The sequence below is a fragment of the Bombina bombina genome, chromosome 1, assembly GCF_027579735.1.
Source record: "Bombina bombina isolate aBomBom1 chromosome 1, aBomBom1.pri, whole genome shotgun sequence".
In the NCBI taxonomy this organism is placed as follows: domain Eukaryota; kingdom Metazoa; phylum Chordata; class Amphibia; order Anura; family Bombinatoridae; genus Bombina; species Bombina bombina.
Window position 1 is genome coordinate 551,036,920 of NC_069499.1, and position 12,199 is coordinate 551,049,118.

Here is a 12,199-nt window from a genome sequence, read left to right on the forward strand (position 1 = left end):
AAGGGACATGAAACCTCACATTTTCTCACATGATTCAAATACACCATACAATTTTAAACTACCAGTTTACTTCTGTTATCAAATTTGAATGTTCTCTTGGAATTGTTTGTTGAAAGAGCAGCAATGCACTACTGGGAGCTAGCTGAACACACTGAGTGAGCCAATAGCTCCTAGTAGTGCATTGTTGATCCTGTCTACCTAGGTATGCTTTGCAACAAAGGATACCAAAATAACAAAGCTAATTAGATACTAGAAGTAAATTGGAAAGTTGTTTAAAATTGCATGCTGAATCATGAAAGTTTCATTTTGACTTTACTGCCCCCTTTAATTAGTGATGCAGCAGCTGAAGTTTGTCAGAGTTGTATTCCCCTGCCTGTATGATGCTGATCCCCTGCAGAAGTTTCCTGTAGCTTATATTATATATAAAATATATTTTGATACATTTTTAACACTCTTTTTCAGTGGGTGATTAAGAAAGTCAGTAGTTGGGGTTGTGATCAGATTGCATAGCAGCTCCTGTAAGTCCTATACTCATTATAGAGTTCAGTGGGAATGCATTGCCTCATTCCTCTATAAGTCCATAAAAACTTCATATCAGACATGTCTCTGTTACCCCTTAGCACTAACAAATATTTTACAGAACAGACACTTAAAGGGACATGAAACCCAAAAACTTTCTTTTATGATTTACATTAACTTTCCAATTTACTTCTATTATCAATTTTGGTTCATTCTCTTGGTATCCTTTGTTGAAGGAACAGCAATGCACTACTGGGAGCTAGCTGAACACATTGGTAAGCCAATGAAATGAGGCATATATGTGCAGCCACAAATTAGCAGCTAAATTATTATTTCAACAAATAATACCAAGAAAACAAAGCAAATTGAGAATAGAAGTAAATTGGAAAGTTGTTTAAAATTGTATGATCTATCTGAATCACAAAATAAATATTTCAGGTTTCATGTCCCTTTAAGATATCTAACTGTCCAGTTAAATACTGGACACCTGGTAACCCTAATCACTAGAGCAGAGCTTTCCAAACTTTTCATGTTGGTGACACACTTTTTAGACCTACATCATTTCGCGACACAGTAATTAATTCAGTTGTACTAGCAAAAAGGAGGTTAAACTAACTTGTTTCAAGAGATACGGACACATACATAAATTATATAATAACGTAATGTATTTACAAGTAACAGTATGTATGTGCAAGAATTAATAAAAAGTTTAATAACACCAATAGCTACTTACTATTTTAATGGGATGTATGAGGTTGATGGGATGAACACAGTTTCTGAATATTTGGGGGAATATAAGATAAAGGCACGCACATTTCATCATCAAGCATTTTTAAGCTTCCACTTCCTATCCATATATCAAGAGCAGGAGCAGCAATGCACTACTGGGAGCTAGCTGCAACAACAACAAAAAAACACTTTGACTTCAGCTCAGCGTTTAAGCTGCCACCCTCAGAGCTCTGTGAGTCTGACTGACTACTGTCAACGCTGCGAACGCACTGCTGTCCCACTCACTGACTACACGTGCAGTCACGAGCCAATTAAGGAGACTACACATGCAGTCACGAGCCAATGTGCCGCTAAAGCCGCCAATGGGAATAGTTTCAGTTCCCACTGAGCTGTGCCAATTAGTTAAGATGATCTGTGACCCACTAGGTATCAATCACGTGTCAACCATGTGATATGCGTAGCAGGCAGGTGGAAAGTCAGAAATCAAAAAACAATAAAAATAAAAAAAAAGAAATTTAAAAAAATTTGTGCTGAAGCAGGGACACACCTACTCACTGCTGCCGACACACTAGTGTGTCCCGACACACAGTTTGGAAAGCACTGCACTAGAGGCATCACCTATCACAGTATACATAAGCATGTCTATAAATCTATTCACATAAATGTATGCACCTAGTTATACATTTTATTTTTTAGTACAGTTTTTTTTCCCTTTTAGTCAGATGATGTCACTAGTGATGTAAATGATATCACTCGTGATGCTATTACAAAATTAACAATGTAATGTTTTAGGTTATCAGTGTTGGTTATGTAAAACTTGGGAATGGTAAATAAAGGAATTATCTATCTTTTTAAACAATAACATGTTGGTGTTTACTATCCCTTTAAGTTATAGAAAATCTATGTAACAAGAAGGTTAAGGGCCCAATGATCTAAAGTTCTGTGCTCAGGTGAGATGATCTAAAATGATCCTTCCTTATAAGATTCTAAAAAGGCAAATTTTGCAATAATCTCTGAGGGGTGTTCCCTGCATTTCTGGATGTGAAGGAGAGAGAAGCCTAGTGCAATATAGCACTGCATGACATGAGAGTTTTTTTAAAGGGACAGTCAAGTCCAAAAAAACCTTTCATTTTTCAAATAGGGCATGTAATTTTAAACAACTTTCCAATTTACTTTTATCAACAATTTTGCTTTGTTCTCTTGGTATTCTAGTTGAAAGCAAACCTAGGAAGTCTCATATGATAATTTTTAAGCCCTTGAAGGGCGCCTCTTTTTTATTAGCTTTTCACAGCAGGGGAGAGCTAGTTCATGTGAGCCATATAGATAACATTGTAATCAGGACCGTGGCTAGTGGCAGACACCGCATTATTTGGCAAAAATGCAAGTCAATAGATAATAACTAAAAGTCATGTGATTAGGGGCGGTCAGAAGATGCTTAGATACCAGTTAGTCACAGAAATAAAAAGTGAATTAATTCGGGATGCACCGAAATTTTGGCCGCAGAAAGTTTCGTCCAAAAACTGCGTTTTTGGCTATTTCGTTTTTTTTGCCTGTTATTTTCGGTAAAATTATTGTGTAGCATGTTTCAAATTTGATGCTAGCCTAGAGCTGCTGTGTATTACTTGACTTAATGTTCTGCATATAATGAGTTTTTTACGACTATACTTTACAGGTAAACCGTCAGTTTACGCCGGGGTTAGGTTCCAGAAGGAATGGTTGTAAATCGAAACCGTTGTAAATTGAAACCCAGTTTATAATGTAAGTCAATGGGAAGTGAGGGAGATAGGTTCCAGGCCCCTCTGAAAATTGTCATAAGCAACACCTAATAGGTGACTTTAAATGCTAAACAGCATTATAAACCTAATAAAATAATCACACAACACAGAATATATAATTAAACTAAGTTAAATGAACAAAAACATTTGCTAAACAGCATTATAAACCTAATAAAATAATCACACACCACAGACTTCACTTGCATTTTTCTGCAAACAGTTATTTCTATGCATTCCAATCTGGACTGATTTATAGACAGGAAGCTCTTGTTCCTTGGAAATCTGCTCGATAGCTCAGGTCTGGTTAAACTGATTAATTTCAGCTTGCTTGGTTTTGCTGCAACACAAGCGGACAGCTCCACCTATTGGCTATTTTAATAAATGCACTGCTTCTCAATGTTTTTCAATAGCAGTCACATGACTGGAAAAAAAGGTTGTTATGCTGAAACGGTGTTAATTGAACCATTGTAAAACGAGGGCCACCTGTATTTGGATAATTGGTAAAAAAAAACTGTTAAATCTGATTCTGTTACATAAAACTAAATAAAGAATACTACAGTATATTGATATTTATAAATTGTTCTAAGTAGGGATGCACCAAAATTTTGGTCGCAGAAACATTTTGGCCGAAAATTGAATTTTTTGCCTGTTTTTTTTTTATTGGTAAAATTAGATATTTTAGTCCAATTTTAGCGTGTTACTTTCAATAAAAGTGTGGGCTTTTTTATTTGCTCTAATTATGCAAAAAAAAAAAAAATTTAATTTTTTTTTTTTAAAATAATTTGAAAAAAAAATATACATTTTCTGTATGAGTTTCGGTTTTCGGCCAAGTGCATCCCGGATTTTCGGATTCGGTCCATCACTAGTATTAATATAACTGTGTTGGTTATGCAAAACTGGGGAATTATCTATCTTTTTAAACAACAAAAATTCTGGTATTGACTGTCCCTTTTATTTAAGCTTTGTGCTTTGTATTTTATAATACTTTAGACTTCAGATTATGTCCTTTAAGTTTTATTACATTTAAATGGAAACTGAACACAATTTTTTCTTTCATGATTCAGATAGAGCATGCAATTTTAAGCAGTTTTCTAATTTACTCCTATTATCAATTTTTCTTCGTTCTCTAGGTTTCTTTATTTGAAAAAGCAGCAATGTAAGCTTACAAGCCGGGTCATCTTTGGTTCAGAACCTGGGTAGTGCTTGCTGATTAGTGGTCAAATGTAGCCACAAATCAGCAAGTGCTCCCAGGGTGCTTAAAGGGTTAGTAAACCCCAAAATGTTCTTTTATGATTCAGATAGAACATACAATTATAAACAACTTTCCAATTTACTTATATTATCAAATTTGCTTCATTCTCTTGTTATCCATTGCTGAAGGGACAGCATTGCACTACTGGAAGCTAGCTGAACCCATCTAGTTATCCAATCACAAGAGACAAATGTGTGCAGGCATCAATTAGCAGCTCCAATTAGTGTATAATATGTGCGTACTCACTTTTAACAAGGGATACTAAGAGAACGATGCACATTTGAAAATAGAAGTGAATTTAAAAGTGTCTTAAAAGTACATGCTATATCTAAATCATGCAAGTTTAATTTTGACTTTCCTATCCCTTTAATCATAGTTGGCCCGGATTGTAAGCTTACATTCTTGTTTTTTTTAAAAATAAAGGTACCAAGAGAACAAAGAAAAATTGATAATGGGAGTGAATTAGAAAGTTGCTTAAAATTGCATGCTCTAGCTAAATCATGAAAGAAGAAAAATGGTTTCAGTATCCCATTAAGCTTTGCATTTTCTATTTTTTATTTTAATGCATATTGTATTAAGCATTGTGATTTTACAGATTCTTAAAATGCTTTGACAGTTTCTGTGTTACTTTAACAAATTAGGATCATACTTTGTATATTTCTGTGCATCTTTTACAAATTACGTTGCACTTTGTATTTGTTCTATGTAAAATAAAGCTGACAGTTTCAGAAAGTGGGAGAGACAGGGGAGTTCCCATGGTCTGACTGAATCTCTCATCATATGCTCTGAGCATTTTACACTTTTAGGTCTCACTAATTTATCTTGCCATCTGTATGTAGGTGAAGTTTGCCCAAATTCACAATACGCCTATTTAACTGACAGAAAAGTAATGTATACTAAACTAGAGGCAAATGCAAGTTAAATTGTAGTGAACACATCTCAGCTTAATTTGTATATGCTGCAAAATGAAAAGATATACCAGTGACACTTATTAACTCTAAACTCCCCTATGAGATTCTGTATCCCATAGAGCTTCATTACTTTCTTTGGGCTTGATGATCAACGATTCTCCAGCTTGGAGAAAAATTATAGTGCAGACCTCACAGGGGCTGAACTAACTGAATTCTCTAAGGAAAAGGGTGGAACCTGGAAATCCCAGTGAGATGCCTCACATAGAAAGTAATGAAGCTCTCTGAGATACAGAATCTCACAGTGGAAAGTGAAGTTAAAGGGACATTGTACACTAGATTTTTGTTTGCATAAAATGTTTTGTAGACAATGTAGATGATCTATTTATATAGCCAATCTGGGAGCGTTTTTGTAACAATGTATAGTTTTGCTTATTGTTTCAAAAACATTGTAAAGATTTTCAGACTCCTAACTGAGCCCCACAGAGTCAGATGTATACATGTGTTTACAAACTCCTGCTGGCTCCTGTTTATTTTATCTGTCTTCATATGCAAGTAAGGGGGAAGAGTTTGCTCGTATTGTTTCCCCAGTCCCATTCACTGGGTGTCTCAGCCTAACCTCATCAACAGCGCTAAACTTGAAGCTTCTAAGTATATATATATATATATATATATATATACACATACATAATTAAACTATATGGTATGGCTAATATATAGTTTCAATACATTTTCCCCTTTGATGAATACCATGCTTAGATACGAAGTACTAAGGACACAGGAGACCCTCTGTATGTAGGTTAAAGTACATTTTATTTGATTTCTTTATATATTTAGCAACAGGAAGCCAGCAGCATGGTAAGCAATATGCTGGATAGAAAATAACTTTATTTTAAGTATATTATCTTTATTACATTTTTAAAATACCGCCACCGTCCAAGAATCTGATGGGTTGTGACGTAATGGCTTCAGAATGCCACTACGCTGAGGAGCGCATGCGCGGTATGTATTTCTTATTCGACAGATGACAAAACGTTACTTCTGTTTACTATTCTGATATGTTCGCGCTTCTGATAGAACACAGGGATTGACACCATGGGTAAGGTCACTGTGATAACTAAAAATTGGCACCTCAGACCTAATAAATGGTCCCCTTTTGTCGCCAAGGGACCAGTGAGGTCCAGCTTTGCCATGAGTGCATCTCCACTTTACCATGTGGGATGCAATTTGTAGCTAACAGCCCTTACTCTTATAATCACCATACCAGCATCAGGTTTCAGATAGGCATATATGCTTAGAATTGCATATATTGTCTTCATGTGACATTATCACTGCTGATTGGTGGTTGCACATGTATGCCTCGTCATTGGCTCACCTAATGTGTTCAGCTAGCTCCCTGTAGTGAATTTCTGCTCCTTCCAAAGGATAGCAAACAAATTAAGCAAATATGATAATAGCAGTACATTTGAAAGTTGTAAACAAATGTATGCTCTATTTGAATTGTCTAAGACAAATGTTGGGTTTTGTGTCACTTAGGGAGGTTGCTACATAGTATATATACCCTGACTAAAACAATACAGTATGGTCACACGTAATATTATGCATTTACGTTTTTCCTCTCTGCATGCCTATTATTTACAAGAGCTATGCGGAGAAAATCTTGGTATGCATCCTTACATAACAGATCCCGTCAATTTAGTAACATTTCCATCTCACCTACAGTCTTTAACCTCCTTCAGGGGGTACCTCTACCGGAAGCGGAAAATTACTCTGTGAATGAAGTCAGGGTAACCTTGCTGAAAAATTGCAATGTTCACAATATATGAATAAAGTTTATTGAAACGAAATTTTAAAGCCTGCCCCAATATGTAAAATAGCATTATCCTTTTACAGATCAATCCCCGGATATGTCCGATAACGAGGCTTGCAACGCAAACAGCTCAACCTTGCTTCCTTGGTGACGTGTAGATCTGACAGCCTACCAATCAGGGCGGCGCTTGCTTGTAGAGCGTCGCCGGCCTATGGCAGGTGGTGTTGGTCTATTGCTGGCTGCGGCTTGTCAGGAAGGAGCTGGAGGGGAGATATGACCGGGGCTCCGGGAGAGGAGGATGAATGAGGTAATCAGAACAGGGAAACCCCTTCAAAATGTGAACATTAGAGGCTTAGCTAAGGGATTGATGAACATCATATGGGACCCCCAGTTTGATAGGGGAAATCCCCATTCCGACAGGAGAAATACATTCACAATAGTGATTAATTATCAGCTGACACCATACTGTTGATAATGATTAATTGTTCTATACAGAGTTATGTGTACTACTATAGAAAAATGTCATACTGTTTTTCACACAGTTATATAAATGTTAAAATGAATGTCGAGGCAGTCACTCATTTTCATTTGGAAATTCATTCATTTGTTCCATTGCAGTTCAAATATTTGTAGCAGGAACCCACTGACAATTTCATATATTTCTTCGTTTATATATAGGTGCTTCAACACAAATACAGATATTGTAAATAAAAAACACTATCTAAACTAACACACTATCAATATTTATTTTTGAGTGACTTGTAAAGATACATTGTTAATACTTGGGTTATAAATCTATTAACCCATTGGTGAAGTTTTGTACTTTTAAATGTATTCATCTTGTTTTAATACCAAAAGAATTTCAATTTAATATCATGTCCAATTGGAAGAGCACACTGATGCTTGTTTGTTAATAGAATGAAAAACAGTATGAGTGATTTGCTACATTTAAAAAAATAAATAATAAAAAACCCTTCTGCTCTAGGTTTGTGATATTGTGTGTGTGTTTTTTTAAATGCACTTGGCCGTATGGCTTTTTGAAAAAGCCAGTGCATATTCTTTGGGGGCTGGATTTTTATTCCTTCTGGTCCTAGTATGTAATGAGATACTTGACGAGAAAACTGTCCAAGCTTGTGTAAAATACAAGAGGAATGCCCTTGGCTATAAAATAAAGGTTGTTGCTGGATTTAAATAGGAAATGTAGAATAGTTCACCTATTTTAATATTTTATCAATATAATATGACAATCAAGAAGACAATCATCATTATGTCTATAGAAAATAAGGTTGCATGTTTGACAGTGTCTACTTACAGTAGATTTTCCATTTTGCCCTGGAATTAACTAAAACACAGTATCTTTTTTCTTTTTTGATTTTTATAATCTTAAATTGTTATAAGAGAACAGAAAGGAAGCAATTTCTGTACAGCAAATGTTTTGTTATTCAACAGATGCATTAGTCTTCTTGGGGTGGTAAAAAAAGGTGTGTTTGTATAAATCTAATAGCCTTATCTGTCTTGATTTTTGCCCTGTGTGTTCTGCCGAATCCAGAGAGGTTGCCAAAACTGCTAGGTAATTTATTTAGATGCTGTGTGATGAATTCAGGAACTACCTTAACATTTCCATTATGTAATATACCTTGCTAAACCATGCTAGTAGTATTCTGCTGTTGGAAATTTTAGTTTTTATGTAAACAGAGAGTGTGCAAAAAGTAATGTATATTGATGAAGCTACTAAAATAATCCTACTTCTGTTCTTAATGCCTTGTCCTTCATTGCCCTTGTGAGATGAGCTAAAGCAGGGATGTCCAACCTTTGTGCATGAGGGACAGCACAAGATGTTTTTAACTCTGTTGTGAGTTGATGATAAATGTTATTGATTATAATGTGTGTATCACACAGCCTTGTTTAACCTGCAATATATATTTTACACCTGAAGTGACCATCCTGTATGAAGTGTTGCTAGGTTACAAAAAGATCACGGACCTCATTCCATAGGTAAATACACTGACTCCTTTGCAAAATCCCCCTTCTGCACTGCAGTATGTACTGTATTTCTCACAACTGAAAGATTAAATCTTATTTTGCTAGACAAATGTTTCTCATTTGTGAGTATTCAGGGCAGCCTAACAGGTCAGAGAGAGATGATTTATTTATTCTTCCCTGTAACTCACAACATAATGATCCACTCACTGAATGTAACCCACAAAACAGTGGTTAACCCATTCCTGCCTGTAAATTACAGACAATTTAATACCAGAATCTAACAGAACAATTATTACTCTCCTTGCTGACAATAACAGACATCACTGATTGATCCCTTTGCTTCTAACAACACAAATCAGTTATTAACTGCTTTGTTGCACCTTAATTACAAACAGTAGCACACAGAACAGTGATAAAACCCTTTGCTGCCAGTAACACACATCAGAGATTATCCCCTTGGTTACCAACACAGAAAAGAATAGTTAGGCTACCAAAAACACAGAAAAGTTTAACCATTATAGCAACATAGAAAGGTTTTTTTTTTTTTGCTTTTCTTCAGTGCAGATGTTTAATATTTGTGCTGTCTAAATTGACTTATTTGTTATAGTCCTGTCTCATTAGTTGTTTTAACTTCTCTGCATCTGGTTTGCAAACCACAAATGAATATTGTGTTATTTCAAGTTGACATAGTTTGCTTGAGGCAGCAGTGTTTGTTTGGCCTCCACCCATTACACATCAGCTTAGACTGACTGTACATTTCTAGAGATCTGAAACTTTTTACACAATTGTGTACACTTTGTTAGGTGCTTTTCAACCTCTTAAAAATTAAAGCTTAGATCACTTAAACTAGGGAAAATGAGTGAGTGAAACATATATCACAGGTTTTAAGAAAAAAATGTTTAATAACTTTTTTAATATGGAATAATAAGAAAATCTAAACATTAACAGGTGATTGATACAAATAAAACAAAGAGGCACCCAGACAGTTTATATTCTGGTAGTTCATTATGAGATTATTTTTTGTATTTAGTGTTAATTTCTAGCCTGATGAGTTTCTGTCAGTCGCTCCCATAGTACAGACATTCACATGTCAAAATGCACTTAAAATGGACACAACATGCAACCGAGTACATAAACTAGTTAGCCTTTAACCCCTTCACTACTGAGCACTGACATGCAAGTACAAAAAGAAAGTAATATGTTAGAGCATTTTTAATATTGCACTACTGTTTGCAAAGAGGGTAAACACATAGTTAAAGTCAGATCTTGACCAGCAATGCACTACTAAGAGTTCTCTGAACACATCTGGTGAGCCAATAGCAAGAGGCTAATGTGTGCAGCCATCAATCACCAGCTACCTCCTAGTAGCGCATTGCTATTCCTGAGCCTACCTAGGTATGGTTTTCAACAAAGAATACCAAGAGAACTAAGTAAATTTTGATAACAGAGGTAAATTTAAATATATTAAAATAGCATTTTCAACCTAACCCATGAAAGTTTAATTTTGCCTTTTATGGCCCTTTTAAATTATATGAAAAGGGGGCAAAATAAATAATGATAGTATATTGCAACATTTTCTACTTTTTTTTTTGTTTTTTTTTCTGGCTACACAAAATTAAACATTCAAAATGGAATTCATTTTTACGTCCCTTTAATTCCAAAGCTAATTTAAATACACTTTTACATTTTTTAAATTACCTTTAAAATTCTCTGTAATTGAAGGGACATTGGACTTATTAACTTTCATGCATTACTTCCAAAACCCTAGGAGGATTGTAGTAAGGGGAGCATTTAAATATTCATTTTTCATTAAACTTACTTTATTAACTTGGCCTCTAGCCAGTCTCTTTCTATGTCATATTTTTTTTTTAAACTAAACTAAACAGGTGCTACAGCCAATCAGAGTCCTCTGTGGCCTAGCTGTTCCCAGTGCACGACACAGCCACTGAGATAAAAAAATGTCTTGGGCACTAGGGCCTCTATAACACCCTCAGCCTATTTTTGAAAAACAAAGCAGCTTAGTCTACTTAATTTTTGTTTTTATTCACCAATGTATTGGAATGACTTCCAGCTTCTAACATTCTATGATGCTAGCTGACTCCTACCTGATGGATGTTTTGCTTTCCTGTGCTATAACCTGTTTGCTTTTGTGTCTGAAACTTCCTGTTCCTTACATATTCCCACCCCTCCTTTCTTCACAAGTACCCATAAGAAAAATGCATTGGTGGGGAGTAAGAAACTGAAACTAGTATGTCAGTTCAGACGGTATAAAATACCAGCATGTTTTAAAACTCATCTTTCAAATGGATGACAGAATGTTTTTGAGTGCAATGTCCCTTTAAGTTACTTATAGTAGTACAGATAACAAAATGGGATTTTTACATTGTTTACAGCTCCTTTTTTTCTATTGTAATGTACAGGACTCTGATTTGTAGGATTCAAGATAGATGTATGAGTTCTGTTACACTTGCTTTAGGCAACCTTAGGCATATTGTGAGGTTTTTTTCTGGCTATATCTTTAGTAGACTGATATTAAAATCATATATAAATCTGACACTATGAGCATGCATAATAAGTGGACAGGGAGATGTTGTAAGTGAATTAAAGGGACATGAAACCCAATTTTTTTTCTTTCATGATTTAGAAAGAGCATGCAATTTTAAAAAAACTTTCTAATTTACTTCTATTATCTAATTTACTTCATTCTTTTAAAATCCTTTGCTGAAAATCACATCTAGATATGCTAAGTAGCTGCTGATTGGTGGCTGCACATAGATGCCTTGTATGATTGACTCAACCATGTGCATTGATACTTCTTCAACAAAGGATATTCAAAGACTGAAGCAAATTAGATAATAGAAGTTAATTGGAATGCTGTTTAAAATTGTATTCTCTACCTGAATCATGAAATAATTTTTTGGGGTTTAGTGTCCCTTTAAGAGTTGTGCTCTGGATGAATACAGGGTGTTTCTCACTAAAAACTCAGACCTTTCACCATTATTTCTTTAGTGAATCTTACTTGCAGATAATACACTGTTTTTTTAAAAAAAAATTGTTTTGTTTATCAGAAAAAAAAATCTAGAAATCAGGGCTGTTTAGCAACCAACATTGTGAAAGAATTTCATCATTTTCTTTAAAGGGACATTATTATACACAATTTACACACTCTTATTCACTGGAACATGTAATTTTTGCATTTCTGAGCCTCGCTAACTATATGTTT

At 35.0% G+C, this 12,199-nt stretch overlaps 2 protein-coding genes across 3 annotated transcripts in view; one reads left to right on the plus strand and one right to left on the minus strand.

Moving 5' to 3' along the window:
* The window catches only part of NDUFB3 (NADH:ubiquinone oxidoreductase subunit B3), a 30,450-nt gene extending 23,401 nt beyond the window's left edge, over positions 1–7,049 (minus strand). The window contains exon 1 of one of the 2 annotated variants that reach the window (XM_053690960.1): positions 6,900–7,049. The gene's annotated coding sequence lies outside the window, so the exon portion shown is untranslated. The remainder of the gene's footprint in view (positions 1–6,899) is intronic. The other variant, XM_053690961.1, reaches the window with a different exon arrangement.
* A 157-nt stretch (positions 7,050–7,206) lies between these two features.
* The window catches only part of HYCC2 (hyccin PI4KA lipid kinase complex subunit 2), a 346,768-nt gene continuing 341,775 nt past the window's right edge, over positions 7,207–12,199 (plus strand). The window contains exon 1 of the mRNA XM_053713298.1: positions 7,207–7,300. The gene's annotated coding sequence lies outside the window, so the exon portion shown is untranslated. The remainder of the gene's footprint in view (positions 7,301–12,199) is intronic.